This window comes from Panthera onca, chromosome F1 (assembly GCF_046562875.1).
Source record: "Panthera onca isolate mPanOnc1 chromosome F1, mPanOnc1 haplotype 2, whole genome shotgun sequence".
Classification (NCBI taxonomy): Eukaryota; Metazoa; Chordata; class Mammalia; order Carnivora; family Felidae; genus Panthera; species Panthera onca.
This window is the reverse complement of record NC_138355.1, coordinates 7,807,294-7,831,806: the sequence shown is the minus strand read 5'-3', so window position 1 is coordinate 7,831,806 and position 24,513 is coordinate 7,807,294. Positions and strand designations below refer to the sequence as shown.

The 24,513-nt window shown below is 51.9% G+C and overlaps 1 protein-coding gene and 1 pseudogene across 1 annotated transcript in view; one reads left to right on the top strand and one right to left on the bottom strand.

Annotated features, from left to right (window-relative positions):
* LOC132675311 (large ribosomal subunit protein eL21 pseudogene) overlaps positions 1-15,007 on the bottom strand; it is a 40,738-nt pseudogene extending 25,731 nt beyond the window's left edge.
* KIF26B (kinesin family member 26B) overlaps positions 1-24,513 on the top strand; it is a 464,521-nt gene that overhangs the window by 34,971 nt on the left and 405,037 nt on the right. The gene's annotated exons all lie outside the window — the stretch shown is intronic.

Here is a 24,513-nt window from a genome sequence, read left to right as displayed (position 1 = left end):
GAGAGAGGGAGACACAGAATCTGAGGCAGGCTCCAGGCTCCGAGCTGTCCGCACAGGGGCCGACGCGGGGCCCGAACTCAGGGAATCCAGGATTGCGTGCTGCTTTTACTCACCCGAGCAGTCTCCTCAACTATGTCCACGTTTCCCTGACACTTGGGCAGGGTGCTCCCTGGCACCCAGTTTGGGGAGTCTTCCCCTTTCTGAGGGGAGAGGAACGCTGTTGTTTTGCCCTGCCCCTGTTTCTGCATCATTTAAATAGGGGGTGTGCAGGGGCCGTGAGCCACCTCGTCCGCAGCCAATGATATGTGAGGTGTGCTGGATGTTTCCTGAATTCCCTGGAAGAAATGGGTCACCAGCATGAACCTGAACCCAGCAGATCACGTCCAGGCAAGGGCTCCGGTCCCTCTGCTGCCCACGAAGGAGCCTGACAAGCCAAGGACTCTCCTCCGGGGCAGGCTGCACTGGCCTGCCTCCTTCCCTCAGCGTTCAACAGGGGCCCACGGGGCAAAGAAAACCTGCCTGGGACGTAATCTGCTGGGGCCTCTCAGGCTGCCCTTCTGTGGAACGAGGATCCTTCTAGTGCCCTTTGGCCGGGCGTTAGGACCTTCTGTGTCACGGCTATAAATGCGACACCGCGATTAGATGCTGTCCTTATGGCAAGACCCCATTTGACAGTGTCACTGTTCTCCTGGTCGTTGAGACTGAAAATATAGTGGTCTCTTGTCTCCTCCCCAGCGGCTGCTTTGTGGCCGAATCTGAATCCTGCTGATTCTTGCTGTGGATGTCAGGGCTTGCCTCTTAGCTCGTACCCCCAGCCTCTTCCCTGGTCTCCCGAAGTCCGTTTTCTTTCCGTTCCTAATGGCTCTAAACACCACGCTCACTGGTTTTCAAGTGCATTTTCAAGGAAGCCTCTTGTAATATCATGGATCTGCTCAGAAGCCTTCACTGGCTCTCTACTGAATGGGGCACTTAGTGCAAAGTCCTTAGGCCCCTAGGTCTCCTACCCGCCTCTCCAAGGCTGGTCCCTTGTGCTGGATGTGGCCTGTGCTCCAGGCCAGGGCTCCAGAGTCACGTGGGAGACTTGTTAAGACGCAGACTTCTGGGCCCCACCCCCAGAGTCGGCCCGGGATGGGCCTGAGAACCTGCATCTCTAACAGGCTCCCCGTGATGCTTTGCGCAGCACCGTCGTAGCCCAGCTCTCGCTGGAGGTTAACAGACCTCAAAACCCTCCCTGGAATTTCTTTCTGGTGCTTCCTCCTTCACTTTCAGCACCCCCCGCCCCCCCCACTGGGTCCATCCTACCCTTGGAAATCCTACATGTCCGTCTGAGCTTTTCCCAATGCCACCGTCTACGGACGTGATTGCGGTCTGACCACATGGCCCCGAGCACACCTTCCTTTGGCCACAACCCTATTCCCTCTTTTATCGGAGCCCACCGTGTGCCATCGTTATTTGTATTCTATCTTATTTCCCCCTTCTGGATGGGAAACTCTCTTGAGGGGAGCAACACACAGCTCCTCTGGGGTTTGGTGGGAAAACAATTTTTCGAGATAAGAACCCACCCCCACTCCTGGTTGATTGTGTTCTGCTGTAAAGATTCTGGCAAGTGCTTCGACACTCTTAAAGGGCAGGGATTGTGTCTTCTTTGTATTTGAATCCTCTGCAGCACCTGACTTAATTCCTTGTCCACAGTAGGCCCACAGTCAGTATTTGTTGAATGAATAACAAGCCTAGACACTCGAGACACTGCAGGCCTAAGAACTAGGCAGGAAGCTCTACACAGCCTCCTTGCTTCTACGCCTGTAATCTTACAAACCGTGGGCCTTCTAGGAGAGCATTTCTTATTTTTCATGAACTGGTGTGTGGCACAGTTTAAACCTATTTATTATCCTTCCAACATGTAGCCTTGACTGCTGTCCTCTGGCCAGGAAGACATGAGCAGGGCGGGGCACGACTCACCCCCAGGTTATTACTTTAGCAGAGGAGAGGGCTTTGAAGGGTGAAGGCTGATCTTTTATTTTAGCTCGATATAATTATAGTGACCTCCTCCTTTAAAACATACACAGAGACACTGCTCATGGCCAGTGATGGTGGCCGTGTGCCTCCTCATTGGGGAAGACGGGGAAAGAGGGACAAACCAGGGAGAAGAGGTTTATGTTGTTAAGGATTCATTTTCAGGACTTGATTTGATTTGATTTTTGATTTTTTGTTATTTTTTTAAATGCGTATTTATTTTTGAGAGAGAGAGAGAGAGCGTGCACATGTGAGTGGGGGAGGGGCAGAGAGAGAGGGAGACGCAGAATTGGAAGCAGGCTCCAGGCTCGGAGCTGTCAGCACAGAGCCCGATGTGGGGCTCGAACCCAAGAACTGTGAGATCATGGCCTGAGCTGAAGTTGGATGCTTTACTGACCGAGCCACCCAGGCGCCCCTGAGTACTTGATTTTAAAAAGTTATGAATGTAATGCATGCGCACCGTAAACAACACACAGTGTGCAGAAATAGAGCCCAAGTTAAAGTACCCCTGGGGATGTATACTTAATAATTTAGTGTGGTGTTTGAGATTTTGAGGATTTAATGCCCCGGAAGCAAAGTACATGATGTTCACAGCATAGACAACAATTAGCTACAGTTTTGTTATCTAGGATGGTCACCACATGATTCTTCTGATGGCTGCACAATTACTAGCACGTAAAGGGTATCTGGGTGGCTCGGTCGGTTAAGCGTCCGACTTCGGCTCAGGTCATGATCTCACGGTCCGTGAGTTTAAGCCCCATGTCGGGCTTTCTGCTGTCAGAGTGGAGCCCGCTTCTGATCCTCTGTCTCTCCCTCTCTCTCTGCCCCTCCCCTGCTCATACTTTCTCTCTCTCAAAAGTAAATAAACATTAAAAAAATTATTAGCACTTCGGGCATGTTTTCAGTTTTCCGTATGAGTGTTTCCCAGTGGTTTCCAGCCTTGGCCTGCACTCTCTCACCTAGCTATTTGGGAGAAAAAGCTAAGGAAGGAGATCCTGTCTTGTGATTTCTCCCTGCCCTTCCCTTCTTTCCTTCCTTCTTCCAGCAGATTTTCATAGAGCACTTAGTTCGTGCTGCCACGGAGTGGCTCCGTGCTGCTTGGGCACGGGGCCAGGTGAGCAAAACGGACCCAGTGCCTGCCTTTGGGGAGGTTTGAACCAGGGTAGCAGAGTCAGTGTGGTCTCTGGATTCAGACAGCCAAGTCCACATCCCGCCTCCTGCACTTACTAAGCTGTGCGCCCTCAGTCAAGCTACTTGTGTCTCTGGCCCTCAGTTTCCTCATCTGTACTATGGGGATGATGAAAAATACCTCTCTCAAAGGTTATTGTAGGGAGTACAATAAATAACGCAGGCCAGATGATTAGAGAGGACCCTAATATTTGGTCAGCGTTCAACAAATGCTAGTTACTACTTGCAGTTGGGGTGGGGGGCCGAAAGGTGGGAGATACCATGAGAGCGTATGACAGGGGGTCGGTCCTCACTTAGACTGGGCAGTTGAGGAAGCATCGTGAGCGGTGGGGTTGGGAAGGAGGCCCGGGTGGCAGGGCAGGGGTGAGAGGGGAGAGTGTGTGAGCTGAGGCTGGAGTCTTGAGCGGGGACAGACCACGTGGGGCCCGGGATGTCTAGTTCACTTCACGTGAGGGATGAGGCGGCTAGGGCCTTCTCCAGGTGGCAGGGCTGGTCCGAGCTAAGGCAGGACACAGGTGTCCTTATTCCTGACGCACTGCCTAGAAACCCCTTTACCCTTAAACTCTTACTGCTTCCAGTTCCGGTCAGGTGCAAAGCTGCATGTTTTTAGAGGGTCCTCATACCCAAAGAGGCCGAAGCGTTAGTGGATATAACCGACCGGTTCCACCCCGCCCGCCACACGCAGGCACGAACACACCTCCCCCTCTGCCTCCTCTCTCGCACCTTCCTTAAGGGCTCGGAGCTGTGAGCCGGGCGACCGAGAGTAGCTGAATGGGGGAGAATTGAGGCTGCCCCTTTGTTTCCAGATTTAAGTCGTCTGGTCCGGGAGCCTTTTTATGCATCTCTCATTTAGCCAGCCAGCCAGCCAGGCAGCGCACCATCTGCTTGTTCATTCATTTATTCGTGCAAGTCCACAAATACTCATCGGAGGGCAGATACAGGCCAAGCGTTCGCGTCAGGCATTTCTGCTAGTCCACCAAATCAACCCAGTCTCTACCCTCATATAGTTTATAATCTATCAGTGATAAGTCAACGGCAACTTCGCACGGGCCCACACTTGCTCTGTGCCGTGGGATGCCAAAAGGTAAGCAGGATGGTCCCGACGCCCCTACCCAGTCTTGTGGATCCCGCCAGGCTGTTTTCTTTACGGGCTTATTTCTTTTTAATTTCCACGGTAGGGGCAGTGATAGTCCCAAATCTCATTTCTCTCCGAAATCTAATTTCCACAGATGCTCAGTGAGTGCTTGGGCGGCTGTTCGAGCAGCACATGGCGTTCAACAAGGAACAGAATTTCATGAACCGGTTTTTTATTTTCCCTTCTGGTCTCTTGGGTCTGGTTGATCTTGTCTAGAGCTCTGATAATCTCCTAGACAAAATATTTAAATCTTCCTCAGCTCTAGGGACTTTGAGGAAGGAATATTGTGGCTGAAGTCCTAAATATTTTGGAATATAATTAATGCAAGTGTTACACACAGATGCTGCTCTGTTACAGTCCCCATCCCGAGAGAGCGTGGCACTGTCTTTGTGTGTGGAAATGTACATGTATGCTCATAAATTTCTCCAGCCTCCCAACTGCTCATCTCTTCCCCTTTGGGCCACCCCGTACTTTGCCTTCTTCGGCCCCTGGTCGCCTTCATGTGCGTTTTTCTCTTTGTTTCTAGAAGAGGAGGAAAAATTGTCACTGGGAACGACTGACAGAGGTTTGAGCTGTTGTTATCTCTTCAAGGGGAACTTGCCTTTCCACAGAAATGAGAGCTTTACTCTGAAGGAGCAAGCGACTCCCTTGGTCCTTCAATTTCAGATGTGGGCGGGGCCGATTTGGGGGGCGGGTCATAGGATTTTCCAAGCGTTCTCAAAAGCAACAGCGGAGGGTGTTGCAGATTTTTCAAGTAGGGTAAAGGCCTTGCGCTATCCCTCTGTATTCTTATTTTTTGGAAAAGGTAACCAGATTTCTGTTAGTCCCACACCCGGTACCCAGCATCACCCCTACAACAACCCTGAGGAGGAGGCGTCACTGTTTCGTTTTACACACGCGGCAGCCGAAGATCACAGCAGTTAAGGGCCTCGTTGGGGCCACACGGCTAAGAATTGAGACCTGGGCCCCTGGGTTTGGATGCCCTGCCCGAGGGAGATACAGCCCCTGGACCCGCACGGCCTCGCCTCGCCCGCCTACCTCTTAGCAGTTTTCAAGTTAATACAAGTTAACCACACAAATACGCCGGGTCGGTTCCATTTTGAAATAACACAGCAGTTAGAACGTAGGTAATCATAAGAAGAATGGTATGCCTGAAATAAAACAGTCCCGACAACAGAGCTGACCCACCCACCTGCCCTCAGATTTGTTGGCAGAGAGGATGCCAGGGTTGGGGGGTCCAGTGCCAGTGATGGCCTGTGACCCGGTTCTGAATTCTTGTTTTTGTTTTTTTTTTAGATTTGGCCCGTTGGCCTCCTAGCCCGCAGCCATGCCCGTGGTTTTCTTCCGTGACCACTGGAATTCCGAATTCAGAAAGGTTATTAGCCACCTGGATAATTGCACCTTTATAACTTTTAAGACAACCACCCAGAGGCAGAGGATAACTACAATAAATGGCTTGTAATTCTAGGTCTTAGATCTTTGCTTTAACATAAAACCAGCTTTCCGCTTCCTTAGATTCACAACCTGAAGAAATCAAAGCGAGACATTAGCAGAAGTCATTAGCTGCTATTGAAAGCATGTTCTGAGACAGAAGCGAGTCTCCTTTTTAGGGCACGTGGGGGTAAGGGGATGCATTTGAAATTTTGCCTGTGCTGCCGTAGGGATTCGTTTAATAGGGAGAATTTTCACCCCCATCCCCCCACCCCCCCGCCCCGGGTGTTTTGCACCACAGGGGTGTGATTGTATCTGGGGAGGCCGCTTGACCTGCTGCTTCTGGGAGAAGACTTGTATTTCCTGTGGCGTTTCAAAGTTGCTCTGGTTTGCATCGCTGGGATGTTATAAGTCTCCCTGACTGTGGAGAGGCGGGAGGGCTGTTGGTCAACCCTTACGGCGGCCTGTGGGGTGTCAGAATTACAGAACAGCTTTACCGAGGGTTGTATGCACTCCAGTATCCCATTTGAACGACTGGGTCCTTTGTCCGTCGCCTCCCCCGGCCCCTGCACACAGGCATGTTCGTAGGACGCGGGACCCTCTGGCAGAGAGCGCTCCCTTCTGTATCACTGGGCCCTCCTAACACTACCCTCTGTCCTAACGCAGTTCGCAGCCTCCTGAGCAGCCTGTGCCGTCAGCACCGAACCCGATGCGGGGCTCAAACTTACGAACCGTGAGATCATGACCTGGGCCGAAATCAAGAGTCAGACACGTAACTGACTGAGCCACCCAGGTGCCCCTTCAAAATATTTTTTTCCATTAAAAAAAAAAATTGCTTTTTAAAGTAGGCTCCATGCCTAACACGGGCTTGAACTCATGACCCTGAGATCAAGAGTCACATGCTCCCACCCGACTGAGCCAGCCAGGTGCCCCGTGTTTGTTGATCATCCTGGTGGTCTTCCAAGATGTGTTACCTTTGAATCTCCACTGGAAACGCCCTAACAGCAAGGATTTTAAGCTGTGACAGCAGGTCATGGGGCAGATACTTGCGGTCGTGTGTGGAATGCCCTCCCGGGACTTGGAGTCAGCGCACAGCGAGCGTTTGTCCCCTTTTAAAGATTTTCAGGATTTTCTTACCCGTATTTCAGGTGGAATCAGGAAGTGGACTTTTTGTGTCGACAGTTTCCATAATGCATTTCCTCCCACCTCCTAGTGGTGCAGCAGGAAAGGGCCTTCCCCCACAGCTGTCTCCTTGTCCCCAGCCAGCCAGCCTCTTCCGGCACTCCTGGCATCTACTCCCGGGCATCAGGAAATGTTCTGAATGCGTGGTGGCCACGTCCATATTCCAGCGGCTACGGCCAAAGAGAAGGAGGGTTAGGTGGGAAAAGCGCTTCTGGATAAAGCTTTCGTGGGAACCCCTGTCAACCGTGGCTTCTAGAATGTCGTCAGGACCTGGGTCCCTTCCCCAGAGGAAGATGGACCCCAAGCTGTTCACGTCAAGCTCACAGAGAGTCAGCAGTTAGCTCGTGTCTTCACGCTAAGATGTTTTAGGTTTATTTCACATTTCCTTCTGGAAGCTTTGCCTGCCAAGCCCAGGCAGGCGGCAGTGAAACAGTAGTGGTGGGACCTGGAGAGGGGTCTCCTGAGGGGCCTGGAAGACCCATCGGGTCTAGAAAGCAGCACACGCAAAATCACATTGGAGCTTCATGGGTGATAATAATTCACATATGAAATATTCCAGCTGGAGCACGAAGTAGTAGTATTTGGAACACCACCCTAGAAACTCTACGGATTTGAAATTGTAGTGAAATTCATCTTCTGTGTTGTAAGGCGCTCTTAAAATTCCTCTTATGGCTCTGTCTCAACCTCAAAGCAAATAATTGCCCTTAAAGTTTCGGGTTTTTATCTCTTCCTTGCACAGGGTTTTATACCGTGAGATGCTTCTTAATTGTTCAGCAGCAGCCCTGATTGGAGCTATAAAGGGGAGCGCATGTGTTTGTTTAACCTCCTTTGTAAACTCAGGCCACTGGGGTACCTTCTAGCACACGGTCTCCCCAAACACTGGATTTTGTGCACACCAGGGTAGCAGATTCTTGAATAGAATCACTGTAGTTGATTGTCTCTGTGAACGCAGTTTACTCGAAGCACGGTATGCCGGAATTATTTCTGTAATTCACGGCGGTGTTATCATTAAGGTGTGTGCAAAGGACTCTAATTCCTGTTCTACGGGATAAAACAGCCAAGGCACAGAAATAATTCTGCCTTATTGAATCTTCTCATAAGAATCTAGGGGAAATAGTGCTTGAGGTACACCATAATAATAACAATATGCTCAGCCAGGTACACCAATTACCCTAAGAATGATGTGGGTGGGGACCGCATTCCCGCAATGATTACGTAACTGTGATTCACCTGGGAAAGCCAGCAGCCATGTGACATTGCTTCTGAAGCAGCCCCCCCATCCTCCCGGGTACCCGCGTCCATGATGGTTCCACCACCCAGTCTCGTTCGGGGCCGACGGAGAACCGGGCCAGGTGTCCAGGGTCCTCTTCGTTGACTCTTGCTGTGGGTTCCCTGGCACACGCTCTACCAACGTCCTGACAAGCCAGGGTCCCTGGTCCATTGCCAGTGCCCTGCCAAGGCTGAGGACCTGGCTCCGGGGAGAAATGGAGTCACTGGGTCCAGAAACAGGGTGTGAAGCCTGGAGCCTTGATCACACCTGCATCCAGCGTGGTCCCCGCTTCTTGTACCGGTTGCATCTGTCCCGGGCACCCTCTGCTGTCCTCATGTTTCTCGTGACATGTCTTAAACGGGTTTTCCTGGCGTGAGGTGAGGAGGAGTGGGTGTAGGAGACAGCTGTTGAATCAAATAATGTGTCTTCTTCATGGAATAACGTGTTCTTTTTATTTATTTTTTGAATGTTTATTTATTGTTTTGGGGGGGGAGGGGCAGAGAGAGAGGGAGACCCAGAATCCGAAGCAGGCTCCAGGCTCTGAGCTGTTAGCACAGAGCCTGACGTGGGACTCGAACCCACGAACCGTGAGATCATGACCTGAGCCAAAGTCCAGAGTTGGATGCTTAACCCACTGAGCCTGTCCCCGCCAGGTGTGCACATCGCTGGGTCTGCTGAAACGGGCTTCCAGGCTAATGGAGAAGTCTTGGGAATGCCGCCCCGGAGGGACGTTCACTGGTTTCCTTTTTCAGCAGGCTTCTTTTCTCGATGGATAATTAATTCCCTGTGAGCTAATCAAGGGCTCCTCGGATGGAGCCCCTCTTCGATTCTTACCTCCGTGCCAGGGACGTTTTCTTGGAAATTGAAACCAGAGCAATAGATTGGCAGTGGGACCGTATTTGGCGAGGGGTAAAACAACCCGTGATTGCATGTAATTGCAGCAAACAATTTTGAATTTTATTAATGAGGTGCTCCAAACAGCATCTTTTAGCCCATTGTCCCATTAACAGCGGATTCACTGGAGTTCAGGGGGCTGTAACTTACATCGGTCTTCCCCCTCTGAAGGCACCTGCCCCTGTAGTCCGTAATTGACACAAGTTCGTCATTTTCAGGAATGGTTCTTCCCGGAAGCTGTAAAATGAACAGGTTTGTTGGAGAGCCGCGTGGCTTTAGCCTTGCGTGGAGGGCCAGTTGGCTGTTTCTGCTTGGAACCTCTTTCCTTTCCTTAGAGGCGGTGTGGGCACAGAAAGTCCTCAGGTCCGCGGTTTTTTTTTTTTTTTTTTTTTTTTTTTAAATTTTTTTTTTTCAACGTTTTTTATTTATTTTTGGGACAGAGAGAGACAGAGCATGAACGGGGGAGGGGCAGAGAGAGAGGGAGACACAGAATCGGAAACAGGCTCCAGGCTCCGAGCCATCAGCCCAGAGCCTGACGCGGGGCTCGAACTCACAGACCGCGAGATCGTGACCTGGCTGAAGTCGGACGCTTAACCGACTGCGCCACCCAGGCGCCCCCGGTCCGCGGTTTTGAGGAAGGGGCCCAGGGAGGCAAGGGGATATCTTATTTACAACACGAGCTTCTTTCCCAGCCATTTGTTTCCTCCCACCCAGCGTGCAGCATGTCCGGGTTAAGCGGGGTTTTCAGGGTACCCAGGAAGGCTTCTGGGGTAGAAGAAGAGGCAAGGTGGGGAGCAGTGTGCCGTGTTGGCTGTCGCTGCTCCTTCCCTCAGCGTCGTAGCTCGAAATACGGCATGTGTGGGTGTTAGTCTAACGGAGGAGAGAGGTCCAGTCTGACACACATGGAGAACTGGAAAGGAAGAGACATACCGATCATCAGAAGTTTCCAAGGGGGACGTAGGACGTAGACAGAGGACTTAGACTTTGCCCCTTGTGTTTCGGGTGAGCCAGGAGGGCTTCCTGGAGAGGCTGGCCTGGAGGATAAGCATTGCAGGCATGAACTCGGAGAGCGTTGGGTGCACAGGTAAGAAGCAATGCCGGGTGCCCAGGTGCCGCTGGCTTTGGCCTGGAGGTGAGCTAGGTACAAGGACGGGGTTGGAGGTCAAAGGGGAAATGTAGGTTGCAGGGCTTTTCGGGTCATGTGGTCATTCTGACGATGAGGGGGCTTTGTGCAAGATGGACGCAGAGGAGAGGTGTGGCCGCTTCATCTGGTCCTTGGGCCGCTGTCAGGATGTGCTGCGGAGCCACAGGCGGGAAGATCATCCTTCGGCAGCGCAGGGGAAAGGGACCCTTTGAGCAACATCTTGAGTGTGAAATAGGCTCCAGGCTCCCAGCTGTCATCACAGAGCCCGACGCAGGGCTTGAATTCACGAACCGAGAGATCATGGCCTGAGCCGAAGTTGGACGCTCAGCGGTGGGTCCTTAGCCATCTCTGGTCGTCTTCACTGCTGTGTGGAAACTTTGGCAGGTGCAGAGCAGCGACTGAGGGTAATTCCCCGACGCTGCTGGTTCTGCGGGAGCCTCCAGGCCTCTGGCTTCTTTCTTCCCCAGAGGAGCCTCCCAGATGAGGGAAATCCTTTCGGAAGACCCATTTGGCTCCTGACAGCTGGCAATGTTGCTTCCTCCTTGGGATACCACGGCCTTATTTATTTCTTGAGACCAAAAATCTATCCCGAGGAGCCATGGCAGTTTTAGAGCTCACACCGAGAGGCTGTTTGCACGGGCTCTGTGTTCTCTCGGGGAGATGGTTCCAGCAGGGGGCTGAGAGAGGAAGACCGCCGACTGTTGCCAAACGCAGTGTCCCTTGTGAATAACAAGGCCCAGCTTCCAGCCAGACTGGGGTCTGCTGCACTGGGCTTGGGGTGGGAACAGCCACCACACGCTCCCCAGATAGCTGTCTGAGCCCCTGTGTGGCCCAAAGCTCTCCTAGTTAGTAATGCCATAGAAGGCCTCTCCCTTCTGGTGACGGGCCCGTCTCCAGACCCACCACAACTGTCTAGCTTTCTGCCTGTTGGCGGGACCAGAAATGATCTGTCTGTGAGGTCAGCTTTAAAAAGATCCAGGGCAGGGGTGCCTGGGTGGCTCAGCCGGTTAAGTGCCTGACTTCAGCTCAGGTCATGATCTCGCTGTCTGTGAGTTCGAGCCCCGCGTCGGGCGGGCTCTGTGCTGACAGCTCGGGGCCTGGAGCCTGCTTCGGATTCTGGGTCTCCCCCTCTCTCTGCCCCTCCCCTGCTCGCACTGTGTCTCTCTCACTCTCTCTCTCTCTCAAAAATATGTAAGTGTTAAAAAAAAAAATGAAGAGACCCAGGGCACTGAAAAGAGTCCTCTCTGGGGGAGGACAATGTGGTGCCTTCTGTCCTGTGGAATCCCGTTTTCCATCTGAACTTGGGGCTCTTTTCCACGTGCCTGCGTGGGGCACCTGTTCACGGACTTGGCCTCTGGAAGAAGCTCGGATGTGACAGTCATGCTGTGTTTCTAGGCCCAATTCTGGATACACCTTGTTCGTTATTTTGTCCCTTATGCTCGTTAGTATTTCCCAAAGAGTTCACGGTAATTTTTTATAAATTAAAAAAAAAAAGCCTCTTCTCTTTCTCTTCTCCTGCTGTTTTCTCCCTTTGCCCACAAACAGGGAAAGAACTTTCTGTCAGGATTCATTTAATTTTCTCTTGGGAGCAGTTTTTTTTTTTTCCTTCTCCGTTTCTCAGGAAATACAGCCTGACTTGCTGTAGGCACCAAACCCTATCAGACGCTTTTCTTTTCCACTCCGCGCACGTGCGCCCAGGGAAGCGAGCGGCTCGGGACGTTTGTTCCTCAGGGAACTGGGTGGGACGTGGGAGGGGGCTCGGCGCCCGGGGATCGTGAGAGGGGGTGCTCCCCACCCCGAGGCTGTTGGGAGGCTGGAGGCAGGGAGCACCCCTTAGCCGCACCCAGGACGCCAGCCCCCCTCCCGGACTCTCCCAGACTGGAGAGTGGCCTCTGGCTGAGCGCTTGGTGATGTCACATGCGGAGGCTTCCATGGGAGAAGCACTTTGGCCACGTCTTGCTCAGGAGAGAACTGTATTGTTCGCCATTGCGAAGGCTGGGAATTGGAGGCCCAGAGGGAGTAAGTGATTGCTCACGACCAAGTAGAAGGTGGTGGGGCTGGGGCTTGAAATTTGGTCCTCACGGCCCGCGGCGGTGGCTGCTTCCCCCCGGATGGGTGCAAACCCCTGAGGGTCCTCTCTGTCTTCTGCTCCCTTCCCGACAGCGCTGTCACCCTCCCCACTCCTCCCGGCCCCCTGCTCGCAAATAGGTTCCGATGCCCGGAGTGGGTTTGGAGTGAAAAACGCACGAGGTTTTCTGTCCCCTCCCTTCGGGGACACTGCGTTGCCCCAGCTCCTACCGGGTGCACGGGGGTTTGCCTTTCTCCTTTGACGCCGTGGAAAAGCCATCCCGCTGGTGGGAATCCTCACGTTGCCCCTGGTTTTGGACCCACGGTCTGTACACGTGGCACCCCTTGTGCGAAGTCACCCTGAGAGGTGTTCCCGTGGCGGGCCCAAGCTGCCTGCGCTGGCCTGTCCCCCTTTACCCCCACTGCTAGTTATCACGGTGGCTCTTTAGCGGAATACCAGCCACTTAATGAGTGCTTAACACCCACGAATTGAATAAAATTATTCTACAGCTGGCGTCTTCCATGACTATAATTACAAAAGGATTCCAATCATCATTTATGGGTGTTCTCCCCGGAGCGAACACTGAGGAAGGCGTTGACCCAGTTCGTTGAAAGCTCGAGCTGATAAACAACATTAACGCACGTTCGGGTCTATTGACCGATGTCCTTTAAATCAGTGGGGTTTTCCAAGGTGGGGGGGGGGACCCCTAATGGAGCCAGACCATTATTATTTTTTTTTTTTTCAATTAACCTAGTTCAATTTCAAGTTCCTTTTGGTTCAAAACAATTTAGGTCAATCTCAGATTTTTAAGAATGAATCTCTGGAGGGAAAGGAAATTAACTGGGCCCTGAGGGGGCTCAGCTACCACAATTAACCCCAAAAGACAGACTGTCAGGCTGATGGGGGGCCTGGAGAGGGGCCGTGTGACCACTTCAGGCCATCTTCTCCCGCGGAGACCCTGGCGGGGACGGCCTCTTTTCTAGCTCACTGCCTGCTGGAATAAACCCTGCCTGCTACGGGGCCTTGGTGACGTCTTCCTGTTTCTCGGGCTCTTCCTGCCTTTGAAAGTGGACTGTTCTCTCGCCTCCTGAGAAGAGGGGTCAGGGGTCTTCACTCCCAGGGATCACTGGCCAGGGGACCAGGGTGCAAGAGACGCCCCACGGAGACTTCGGGGGATGTGCGCTGGGGAGAAGGGAATGGTCCAACGCGGTCATTCACTGGCCCCAGGGCCACAGATGAAGAGCAAAGCTCCTCGGAGCCTTTCCCCATCTCATGCGGCCATGTGCTGCACCTTCCCCACTGCCCATCGAAGGATGTGGAGCCTCAGCTCCGAGCTCCTGGCTGAGGGCATCCTTATATCCGGAATGCAGATTTTTCTAAGGTTGGAAATCTAAAATGTTTTTAACATCTATTTATTTTTTGACAGACAGAGACAGAGCACGAGCGGGGGAGGGTCAGAGAGAGAGGGAGACCCAGAATCCGAAGCAGGCTCCAGGCTCTGAGCCGTCCGCACAGAGCCCCACGTGGGGCTCGAACTCAGGAACGGTGAGATGGTGACCTGAGCCGAAGTCGGACGCTCAACCGACCGAGCCACCCAGGCATGCCTAAGGGTGGAAATCTAAAATGCAGTCCCCTCCTTCACACGGAGTAAGACGCCCTCAGGCCTTCTGTGCCCCTTCCCGTGACACGTTTTCCCCACAGGGGCCAGAAGCTGAAGTTTCGTCAGCGGGGAGACGATCATCTCAGAGGAAGGATGGTCCCCACACACTTGAGTTCGTAACTGGGTGGAGACCTGAGGAACGGGAAGGCCCCTCCGAGGTGGTTATTCAGTGGCTGGGACTTACCGCTGCCTGGCGGATGCTTCCCGCGTGTTCGGCACTTAGTGCTCGTGTTCTCGAATAGGTAGTGTCCAGACCACGGGTGTCGCAGAAAGGCCCACACCCTGAAGACTAGTCTCTTGGCAGTTGGTATGCAGTCTCCAGAAAGTGGAGGCATTGAGTTTCCTTTCTGGAGGCTGGTCCCTCTTCCGCCCCCATTCCCCACCGGTTTCCACAACTGGGACCTGAGTTCGAGGCCAGACTTCGCATTTTCCATTTCCTGGTCTCGGCTTGCGGGGGCCTGGCTCACGGTGTCCGTCCCCCCGGGACAGCTAGTGTCCTGTATTAAGGGGAGACGGTGCCCACCCAAGGCCGGCTCTTCCTCCTTCTCTGCACGTAAAGGAGCTTCAAGAATATAAAACACCAGTGGTCACAAAACCCTTTTGGCCACACCAACGCGTGTCTCCCGTTTCGTTCTAAGCGAAGGATGCTTTCTTGCTGCCAGGACCCCCCAGACAAGTCCCGTTTGGACAGAGGTGACTACCAACTAAAAGAGAAATTTTAAGGGGAAGATCCTTCTGCCGCCCACGAATGTATGTGGCTCTCGTGGCACCACAATGGCCCCGGTTTCCTGAACTGAGAAATGCTGGCCTTCTTCCTGCTGCCCGATGTCATTTTGTGCCTCTTCTCCAGCCCACTTGGAAGGGGAACCTTTGATGTTGGCGCAGGTGAGGTTCTCTGTGATGTTCTGACCTGCAGACTCATAGGGAAAACGAGAATTTCGTATTGTCTCCACCTCCTGGTTTGAATTTTGCTTCACTGCCCGCTTCTTCTGGCGTGTCTGACCTTGAGGTTTTCTCTTCATTGTTCCGTCTTTCATTCTTTTCTGAGATGATTGGCCTACAGCCGTCGCTTTCTCCTCCAAGAGTCTCCCAGGCCCCCTCGGAGTTTGTAATTGGCTTCTGTCCTTCTCAGTGTCGACTCCGTTTAAAACAGTCAATATTTTCTTTAAGAAAAAAATTTTTAAGCGTTTATTTTTGAGAGAGAGAGAGCGAGTGGGAGGGGGTGTAGAGACGAGACACAGAATCCAAAGCAGGCTCCGGGCTCCGAGCTGTCAGCACAGATCCTGATGTGGGGCTCGAACTCACGAACCGTGAGATCATGAACTGAGCTGAAGTTGGATGTATAACTGACTGGCTGAGCCAGTTATTTTCTAAGTGCCAGTCGTGTCCCCACACCAGGCCGGGAGCTCTGATAGCAACGGAGGTGAGCAAGCCACCGTCCTGTCCTTGGGAAACGTGTGGTTTACTAGGGGTGTGGGGGTGGGAAAGTGGTGCGTGTGTAGCGTGTGGGGTTTGGTAGAGCTGGTGGAGAAAGGCTGGACCACAGGACGGGGGCTCAGAAGAGAGGGCATTGTGTCTGACGGGTTGACGAGGAAAGGCTTCTTGGAGGAGGTGACGTTTAAGTTGGCCATGCTGACCTCTTCTCTCTGCCTCAGTCTTTCTCCTTAGCCATTCCCTTCGGTTCTCTTCCCTTTCCCCGGACTGAAAGTGCTTATCCTCTGCTTGGCTCAGGTCGTGATGAAAGGCATCCTCAGGCTTGGTTTACATGCCAATCCGATGGCAGCATCAGGGGAGGGAGTGGCCGCCGAGTGCAGTTGGCCCTTGAACAACCTGGGTTTGAATTGCAGGGGCCCACTTGTACGTGGTTCCATTTTGTTCTGGCAAATACAGTACAGTCCTGTAAATTATTTTCTCTTTCTTATGATTTTTTTTTAAGTTTAGTTGTTTTGAGAGAGAATGAGTGGGGGAGGAGCAGAGAGAGGAGAGAGGGAATCCCAAGCAGACTCTGCCCCATCAGCCCAGAGCCGGATACATGGCTCGAGCTTACAAACCACGAGATCGTGACCTGAGCTGAAATCAAGAGTCAGATGCTTGACTGACTGAGCCCCCCAGATGCCCCATCCTTATGATTTTAAAAACTCCTTCCGTTTCTCTAGCTTACTTCGTGGTAACAATACAGTGTGTACTACTCATGGCATACAAAATAATGTGTTAACTTGTCATGTTATCAGTAAGGCTTCCAGTCAACGGTAGACTATTAACAGTCTAGTTTTGGGGGAGTCACGTGGAGGGCAGGGTGTCAGTACCCCAGCCCCCATGTTGTTCAAGGGTCAGCTGTACTTCCAGGGTCTGGCTCCTGGGTGACCAGCCAGGTGACCCGATGTGATGTGGTCTGAGGAGCCTTCCTTCCCTGGGGTGTTGTGAAGATGTCAGGAAGAATTCCTGTGGAGTAGATTCCGTTCCTGAGAGGAAAAGAATTCCCAAATTACTGAACATGCCTCTTTGACAGAAGGGGATCTCTTGGTTGAGGGCGCGCAGAGCCAGAACTTCCCTCCCTCCCATTTCTGGAAGCCTGTGGCGACTTTTCCTTCTCTGAGGATTCATTTCATTTGTTAGTTCACTCGTTTGTTTGTCCATCCATCCATCCATCCATCTGTCCATCCATCCATTATCCATCCATCATCCATCTACCTACCAGTCCATCCATCATCCATCCACCCACCCACCCATCCATCCATCTGTCCATCTGTCCATCTTACCAACCACCCATCTGTCCATCCATCCATCTATCCACCCACCCATAATCTACTCATCCATCCATCCATCCATCCATCCATCCACACATCCATCCACCTATCCATCCATCCATCCATCCATCCATCCATCCATCCATTCATCTGTGCATCCATCCATCTGTCCATCTATCCTTCTATCTACCCATCCACCCATCCATCCATTATCCATCCATCATCCATCTACCTACCAGTCCATCCATCATCCATCCATCCACCCACCCAACCATCCATCCATCTGTCCATCTGTCCATCTTACCAACCACCCATCTGTCCATCCATCCATCTATCCACCCATCCATAATCTACTCATCCATCCATCCATCCACCCATCCACCCATCCATCCATCCATCCATCCATCCATCCATTCATCTGTTCATCCATCCATCCTCCCATCCATCCGTCTATCATTCCATCACATATTCATTCAGTGTCTGTTCCATGCCAGGCATTACACTGGGCTCAGGGGCTGCAAAAGCGAACTGGAGCTGGTTTCTGCTCCTGATGGTCTTACATCCTTTAAGGTTGTATTTTGGACCTGGGAAGCTGGCATAGTAGAAATTGGGTCTCTGTGTATCATCTCTGTACTTTTGTGTCTCTTTAGAGACTTACACGATAATTTCTTAGATTATTTGGAAATGTGCCCTCTACGTTCATCGTGTGGAATGCTGTGATTTTGGCCTGATCTAATCTTCCTTTCAGGATTTTGTAATTAAAGGAGCCAGACCCCAGTGTCAGTCATAGTTGTAGTACTCGTTATTTCTTGGGGAGAAACCCTTCTTCTTGAGTCCCATTTTTATTGGCTTGGCTTGCTTCAATAAATTCCAAACCGCTCGACACTGCATGGATACCTTATGAAGATAAAGCACCACTTCTTTTAATGGAGCTCTTTGCAGGAGCAGATGTGTCTGTACCAAAGACAAGAGCAGGAGACAGGACTTGCGCTCGTGATCTCGAGCAGGGTGAACTCAGAAAGATGGCGGCCCCTCTGCCCACCCTGCCCCCACCCTGTCCTCAAGAACTCCCGAAGAACAAAAGGCAATTCACATCCCGGAATATTACTTCTGTCGCCGTGGCACCAAACTATTAAAAATAAAACTGTCCCTCAAGGCAAAACATTTCATTTATTTTCCTTTGAATGAGTAACTTGTTTATTAAGATGAACTAAAGTGGCTAAGGCTAGATCGTACGCAGGCACGAAAAATTGATTTATTGTAGCCTTTCGGAAAGTGCGCTTTCCGTTCCTGGGAATTATCGTTGGATTTTACATGAAGAACTCGTTTAGTCAGATGGGGCGCAGCTCCCCTGGAAATTAGCCTAAGCAGGCTGTACGTCCTAGGGTAGGAGTCGACCTCTGTTCCTTGGCAGATTGCTTCTTTCGGACTGAGTCAGGGCGTTGAAAGATTTGCCTGGGTTTAGTGATCTTCAGGGAGGACTGTATTCTGGCCTCTAGTTTTTCTTGTTGGTTTTTTTTTTTTTTTCTTTTTTAACTGTTTCTTACGAAAATGTTTCATTTTTGCCTTTTCTCACATGAGACCATCGTAGCAGCATATCCATCACGGTTCTGAGAGACACTTTGCTCTTCCTGACCCAGCTCAGAGGCATTCCTCCTGGAGGGAAGGTGTTGACCTCGGCAGGGAGGTTCCCCATTGCTCTCTGTTCATCTGGGGACGGAGATGGGATGGCGAATTCCCCTTTGAGGCCCTGTTTGTTCTCCAGTGATAGAACTTGAGAGAAGAAAGAGCTATACATGGTTAAAAAACAAAAACAAAAACAAAAACTTGTACCCAACTCAGTAGCAAAACAGAGGAAACTTTGCGTTAAGGAGAGATGTTTTTTGTGTTCTGGAACGTTTTCCCTTGAAAATTTGGACAACGGATGGTTGTTATTCTGTTTTTTAGTTGTAATTGTTTTATTTTAATACTGCAACACGCATATTATTTCTGACATGTAATCTCATGACATCCCTTGTCCCCGCCCCCGCCCCCCCGCCCCTAAGAGTCCCGAGTGATTGCCTGCTAAAGATATTAACCTCAGTTTTGAGACGACAAAACTGAAGTTCAGAGTGGCTTCCTGACTTGCTTGACGGTAACGTTGGTCATCGCTGCCAGGGACTGTGCGTGCGCGCTTCTCCGTGTCACCCTTGGTCACCACCACCCTGCCGGTTAGGTTTTCCGACCACCCCACTTTTACAAGCGAGGACCAGAGAGGCACAGGGAGAATAAGTGAGTGCTCGAGATTAACCAGCCGGTAGCAGAGCTGGAACTTAGCCCACCCTTTTTTCCCTCAGTCCCAATTTGGCAATCTAGTAATGTCATTTTGATCAGTGACTTTTGCACCATGCAGGGCAGGGTGTTGGTCTTCATTCACCACTTCCAGTTCAGTACACGTATGTCCTGGGCACCGGGCAGAGGGCAGAGGCCAGGGCTGGGACCCCTAGAACTCTGAGGCCGAGTCCCAGGCGTCTGGCTTTCTGTCATCGTGTTCCTGTCACCGAGCGGTGAAATGAGGCCCCAGGAGGAAGGCCGTGCCCGGGGCTTCTTGGTGGGGTGCCTTAGGGCCACTTCAGCAAATGGGGTTCCATCCCTGTGGTCCGCTTGGCCTAGGTGAGCGGGTAGAGGATCCGCAGCTGTCACGGGACGGGGGTCGCTCAGATGCAAACAGACTGAGTTCAGGGTCTCCTTCTCCTTCCTGCTTCCCCTTCTGCCCATCTGAGATGGAAGGAGAACAGGAGGGTGAGTGAAGAGACAGAGGCAGGTGTGGGGGTTTCACCCGGTCGGCTGCGGGATCTGCTCTCCATGGGAGAACAAGAACCAGGTTTCGCCTTCGGCCCCGTTGCCAGCCCGGGGTGACCCCAGGAGCTATGTGGTGTGCTGTTGGGAATTCGCGAAGCTGGGGACTGTCCGGGGAACAGACCATTTCACTGGGGGTTTCACAGGTGTGCGCTAAGAATTTTCATCAACAAGTGTGCATTGTACTTTGCTGTAGGGGGAGGGCTTTATATTTCCAAATCTGCGAATTAGTGAACAGGATGATCCTTAAATATTTTTTTAATGTTAATGTATTTTTTTTTTTTTGAGAGAGAGAGAGACAGAGAGAGGGAGAATGGGGGGGGAGGGGCAGAGAGAGAGAGGGAGACACAGAATCCAAAGCAGGCTCCAGGCTCTGAGCTGTCAGCACAGAGCCCGACGCAGGGCTCGAACTCACGAACCGTGAGATCATGACCTGAGCCGAAGTCGGACGCTCCACCGACCGAGCCACCCAGGCGCCCCAGGATGGGCCCTTTTAAAAAGGGAGTTTGGGGGCAGAAGTGAGCCACTAAAAAGTTATCGGTCGTCCGCTTCTGTTTTTTGTACATCCTGGCAAGCTCCGTGTGGCCACACCTGAGACCCTTCTCCCCGCATTCGTGTGGGCGGTTCTGACCTAGCCGTCTCAATTCGTGCGGATCCTTAGGAGACTAGGTGTTGCCAGGAGGAAGCATTGTGCACACACTTGGTTTTCTGGGAGGTGCCCCTCCCCCACGGTCACAAGCAGCTTGTTCTGACCCTGGGCTTCTCCCCGTCTGTCCGAGAGGTGAAAGCACTGTCACTTCGAGAGGCACCAAACACCTGCTTGTATTAGGAACCAGCGCGTTAGCTGTGTCTTTCCCGTTTCCAGCCTGATCTTGGCCTTTCCTGACAGCTCCCCCCTTCCCAGCAGAGGCGGAGGTGGCGTGGCGGTGGCAGGGGAGAGGGGTGACGCCCCGCCCGGGCTGCTAGGACTGTCCCCTTGGGTCTGGGTAGGCTTTTGGGGGGAGGGGCAGATGGCACCTGCCTCCACTCCTGCCAGCGTCTCTGAGCAGCTCCCTCGCCCGTGAGCTCCTTGATTTGCCTTTGCAGGTGGCGTGGGGACAGGTGAGACCCCACCAGGACGCTGGGCCTTCAGGAGGACCCCTGCCGGGTCCTTCCTGTGGCCCTTCTGGCGGTCCAGTTTGCATCGGCAGCCGGGTGGGTGACGCGGGAGGCGTGGACCAGAAAATTAAGAGGAACAGGGCAGGGCTTTCCTTTCTGAGAATTATTTGTCTTCCCCTTGACAGTTGAGACCAACAGTTAATAGTAAATCACGCCGATCGGGGTCTTAAGTCTTTCATATATGTTCACGGTCAGTCCTGCCGCAGCCCTGCAGGTCGTAGGGTGAGAATTATGACCACGGCTCCGTTTTTCCCAGATGCAGGAACGAGGCTCGGGGAGGCTAGGTGACCAAAGGAGAGAGATGTGGGCCTTTTGTCTTCACATTCTCTGCTCTTCCCGTTTTCCCTCCAGCTTTGGGTTGGAGAAGCCTCAGCCCCCAGCTTGGCGGGTAATTGCACCGTAGGAGTGGAGGGCTGCAGGGGGTGAGGAACCGGGTGTAAAATTTCAGAGCGATTGGTCATCTGTGATGGATGAGGATTCCCAAGGGAGTGTCCCTCACTAGTCAGGCATCAGGAGGGATAAGAAATGTGACAGTGTGGTGTTCCAGTGAAGTGTGCGTGCGTGTGCGTGTGTGCGTGGGTGTGTGTGTGTGTGTGTGTGTGTGTGTGTGTGTGTGTGGTGGGCACTGTGGGAGATATGTTCTTTGAGGACACAATTCTGCCTCTTGCAAGAAAAGGCTGAGATCTTGCAGCTGGTTTTCTTTAACTAACAGCAACACCAGCATTGTTTTGCAAAGCCACAGAATCTCCAAACACAATGGAAATCCCAGGAGTGTAGGGTGTGCGTTCTGGGGCCTGGGGTGGGTGGGACAGGCTTGGGGAGGGAAGAGCACAACCTGAGCCATTTTGTCCTTCCTCGGTAACGAATTTCACACGGCTCCACTGTCCTCAATTTTGTCTGCGGGATGCCCAAATTTCAGCCTGGGAAAGAAGGGGATCGGGAAGGAGCAGGCCCCAGGGATTAGTGGCGGCCATAAAAACCAGACGTCAGCCCATGACGGTGGCATTTGGAGTGATTCTGATGATTGTCTTCCCCTCAGCTGGTGTCCAAGGAAGCACATGGTGTCCGTTAAGCTCCAGAGTGACATTTGAATAAATAAGTTTGTTACTGGGAGATTAGTTTTTTCCCTCCCCACCCGAACATTTTCAAAACAGCAGCAACGGTAACAGTAAACAGGGGAGATCATGTCGCCCGCGAGACTCGTGGGGCCAAACCAAAGAAAGAGAAGGAAAACAGGGACGAAAGCAAGAATGGCATCTTTGGAAGGGGCTCCCCCGTCCCTGTGAGCGCTTGGCGAATTTGTTACGAGCCTGCCGGCCCCTGGCTCAGAAGTGGCCTGACTCCCCCCAGGTCTGAAGGAAAGGAACACCACTCTGTCTGGTGCTGCCTCTGCCCTGACTCCTCCCGCCTCACACTTTGGATTTGCATCCAGTCTGCCCAGTAGCCACGGATTCAATTCTGGGTTTGGAAGTAAAACCTCAGAAATGCGTTGTTTTATCCTTTGAAGCCCAGGGAAGTCAGGACCCTGGGTTCTAGGTCTGGCTGTGCCATAAGCTAATGGGAAGTAGTTAATTAATTTTTAAGTTTATTTATTTGAAAGAGCACAGGTGCGGGAGGAGCAGGGGGGGGGGTGCGGGGGAGAGAATCCCAAGCAGGCCCTGTGCTGTCAGTGTAGAGCCAGACGAGGGGCTCGAACTCACGAAACCGTGAGATCATGACCAGAGCCAAAACCAAGAGTTGGACGCTTAACGAACTGAGCCCCCCAGGTGCCCCAGCTGGTGGGAATTTATGATCTATCAGTATAGTCAGATGGACGCTTGAGGGGAGCTTGGGTCCAGGGCAGATGTGGCCACAGCTGTGGGAATACAAAGAAGATGAACTGTAATTCTCCCCAGGTGTGAAGTGCATAATTCTAGAAGATATTCTTGTCCCCCCCACCACCATATGTGTAGGAAGAGGTACGTTGTAATGGTTAGATATCACATGCCAACATAATGAGGGGAGAAAGAATCTTAACATAAGGGGTCTGGAAAGAACACCGAAAGATAATACATATACTCCGGAGGGAGTAAATGATTCATTGTTCTGATTTACTCCGGAGGGAGTAAATGATTCATTGTAGAAAATGAAAGTCCGAAAGGAAGAGAAGGAAATACAGGTGAATTTTTATTGGATCTCAGAGCGGGGAGAGCCTCATGTAAATGGCAAGGGAAGAAAAATCAATGAAGAAGGCTAGCGGATTGAGTCGCGAATTGCACAGACAAGCACATTCATAGCCTCACAACGCAGAGCCTTGAAACAACACCAACAACACCACACCGAGGACTGCTGAGAGAGTGGATACACTGTAGAGTGGCTCACACGGTGGGATTTTAAAAACTGTAGCCAAAACGAATGCCTGCAGGGACACACAGTGATCTGGAGGAATCTTAGCAGTGTAATATTAAGTGCAAAGAAGGTTACTTACAGCACAAGAGCATTTAAAAAATTCTATTTAAGTTGAGGTTTGATTGACCAACTAGTCTGTCAGTTTCAGCTATACGACAGAACAATAGCGTGTTTACCCCCGAGTTTAATAGGAGAAGTTTCACAGGTTAAGTAGAGTTGGAAGGATTTTACAGTAGACGCCTGTATCGCCCACCCTCTGGTTTGTACCTTTCACATTTGGTTTTATTTGCTTTTCTGCGTATCCCGCCAGCCTTTCCCTTCATCCAGTGGTTCTCAGCTGGGGGGTGAGCTTGCTCCTCAGGGGACCCTTGGGCAATGTCTGTGGGCATTTTTGTTGGGCACAGCTGGAGGAGCAGGCTGGTGGCATCTCGCTGAGGCCAGGTGTGGCTCAACGTGCCGCATCGCACAGGACCGCCCCCGCCGCAAAGAATTATCCAGCCCCGAACCTGAGTGGTGCTGCGGTCGAGGAACCCTGCATTCATTTCTCGATCTCACTTTCTGATGCATCTCAGAGAAGTTTGGAGACACCCCGCGGAACATGATCATGGCCTCAGAAAGTCCTCTCTCGGCCCCTCGCGGTCACGCCCCTCGGACCCCCCACCCCCGAGCGGCGCTGTTCTGATTTTCTGCAGCACAGATGATTCTTGCCTGTTCCGGAACTGCATATAAACGGAAGCATAAAATAGACGCCTTCCTGTGTGAGAGTCCTTTCAGGTGTGAGGCACAGCAGTGCTCAGGGTGTTCAGAGCCCCTTCGGGGGGCCCGGATGTCTCCGTTAATTTCATAACAACGCTAGGACTTTTCTTACCCTTTACATCACGTACCTTGACATTGATGGAGCAAAGGCATCGGCAGGTGCACTGGGGCTGTGGCACCAAACTGTACTTACTTGTTTACCCCACACCTGTAGAAAAAGAAGCTGGTATTTGATTAAGAATGCCCATGGTGATGGGGCGCCTTGGGTGGCCCCGTCAGTTGAGTGTCCCACTTCGGTTCAGGTCACGATCTTACAGTTTGTGAGTTCGAGCCCTGCGTCGGGCTCTGTGCTGACAGCTCAGAGCCTGGAACCTGCTTCGGATTCTGTGTCTCTCTCAGTCCCTCCTCTGCTTGTACTCTATCTCTCTCAAAAGTAAATAACATGAAAAAAAATAATTTTGGATACTTGTGTCACCATGAGCTTGATCACTGCTCAGCACCTGAAGGCTTTTCTCATGAGATGGGTGATGACTTTAACACATCTGGTTTTTATTTTATTTTTTTTAATTTTTTTAACGTTTTTATTTATTTTTGAGCCAGAGAGAGACAGAGCATGAACAGGGGAGGGGCAGAGAGAGAGG